Source organism: Galeopterus variegatus, unplaced genomic scaffold, assembly GCF_000696425.1.
Source record: "Galeopterus variegatus unplaced genomic scaffold, G_variegatus-3.0.2 Scaffold4631, whole genome shotgun sequence".
NCBI lineage: Eukaryota > Metazoa > Chordata > Mammalia > Dermoptera > Cynocephalidae > Galeopterus > Galeopterus variegatus.
Window position 1 is genome coordinate 113,642 of NW_007730742.1, and position 2,481 is coordinate 116,122.

The window sequence follows — 2,481 nt, forward strand, 5'->3', positions numbered from 1 at the left end:
TTTCCAGGAAAAGCCACATCCAGCCAGCTTCCCACCAGGCTCAGCTTTGTACCAGAAGCTGATGTGACCAGCTTTAACTGAGACTGGGAATGGCCCTTCCATTTGTTCAGTTGTAATTAACGCATGTCAAACCACAGGGCTGCTTGGTCTGGTGGTACAGCACGAACTGAACTGAAGGGCACTGAGCCACAGCCTCCTTAGGAAGGCTCCCCAGTGAATGATGACAGCTCCACACTAGCCAGAGAAAGAAAAAATTAGTGCATGTTACAAGCAGCAGCTTGCAAATGAAAATCACTTCATGGCTACTTAAATATTTGAATGCATTCAAAATCAAAATGTATTCACAGGACAATGCCTCCGCACACTAGCCAGAGAAAGAAAAAATTAGTGCATGTTACAAGCAGCAGCTTGCAAATGAAAATCACTCCATGGCTACTTAAATATTTGAATGCATTCAAAATCAAAATGTATTCACAGGACAATGCCTCCAACACATACATACATTTATGCATCTTGATAACAATCATTTGAATTTGGTAATAAAGCCTTTGCCACACTGGCTGTGCTACTCAGCAGGGATCACATGTAGACATGGATGTTACCTGACTAATAATCTGAGTAGATTATTTTCAGTTTACATGTTTCCCAGTAAACTAGTTAGACTCCACCAGAAGACCTAGATAAGAGATTACAAACATTTGCCTGTGGGGCATGTTTGACCCATAGGTTTATTTCAATTAGCCCATAATTTTTTTAAAAAAATCTTGAATTGCCTTTAACATTTTGAAATCAGGGAATTACACATAAAAATAAAGATTTCTGAAGGCTTTTTAAAAATTCTGGAAATCTGACAATAATGAGCCTATTGGCCATATTTCAACTTGGCAAAGATCAGTTTAAGGTGAATTATAACGGCCCCTTTTAGAAATAGCATGGGCTTTCCAGTTTGCCACAAACCTACCAGCCCAAACTGTATTATATCCAATATGCTTCAGGCATTTATATTACCTGCCTAGCCCCTGAACACATTTGAGTTTGCAGTTCCTAATCTAGATACTACATCATAAATTATCAGGGCAGTATAATGAGGTATTTAGGACCATCAGCCATGGAATTGAGCCTACCCGAGTTTGAATCTTCACCATCTGCTAGCTGGATAAAATGAGTTACTTAATCTCCACGATCCTTAATTTTCTCACCAGTAAAATCTTGATAACAGTATTTATCTAACATGGTTTCTGAGTAAGAATAAAATTAGTTGTGCTTAGCACAACGCTCATTATATCCTCACCCAGAAATAGTAAGCAAGGTATATTGAATTACCTTTCATTAATAATCACTTTTCCTTCCTGGGGAAGAATCGTACTTTTATGCTCCACTGAAATCAGGCTTACTCATGTGACTGGTTTTGGCCAGTGAAATGTGAGAAGTGAGGTGCGTCCCTTTCACGGGAATCAGCCCCTGGGTGATTCGTGGCAGACTGGGGAATGAGTGAGAAATAAACCACTTTTGCTTTAAGCCATTGCAACTTTAGAGTTGTTACTGCAGTGCAACCTGACCTGTCCTGACTGACATTGTAGCAATAATTATTACTATTTTATCACTGTCATTATCATAACTATAACTATCATTCAAAATGATTGCCCTTGCCACCTCCACCCCTTCCTTTATTTCCAGAGCTCTTAGCAAAGAGAGAAGGAGACCCCAAAAGAGAACAGGAAACTCAAAAGCTCTGTTCTTTGTAGTCAGCTCCTCTTCTCCTTCCCCATTCCGTCACCCACCCTGAGCTTACCTTGCTGGTGTCCATTTCTCGCAGCCCCCAATACCTCAGTAAGCACAAGGCTTTGGGGAAGGGAAAAAACAAATCATTCCCCTACCTTGTTTGCTTCTCCCCTCTCTCAATTTTAAAGGGTACATGGTTTCTGTGCCCTCATGGTAAAAGGAGACTGGGAGATACTGGGTCTTGAGTGTATGCGGTACCCTCTGCTTATTATCTTAAAGGGCATGTGGTTTCTGTGCCCTCATGGCATCTTCCCTCATGACTTGGCTACAGACGATGCTGCAGACTCCACCAAGGACCAGTTGTAACTCTCATGAGGTCCTCAACTATACAACCACTTTTTCTTTATGCCAGGAATCCCTTCTGGCAAATTCCACCCATCCCTCCCCCGCCAAAAAAAAAAATGTCTCAAATAACCTCCACATCCTATCTCAGGGACATGTGACCGATTTTTCAAGGGAAAAAAGGGTGGTTCAGGAGGGCTGCACTCAGGTTTTCCTTCTACTTAACCATACTGTGAGGCCAAGATTCAAATGGGATAGACGACCTATACGGAAATCAGCTTCCAGAATCCTAAGCAGAAAAAGAAGCAGAAATCTCTCAACCCTCAGCATTCCCTTCAAATCATTTAACCATCTTTCCCTCTTTGGTATTCCATTCTAAAGGAGGGAGAGTGGGCCCATAGCTGCCATCTGCTGCTT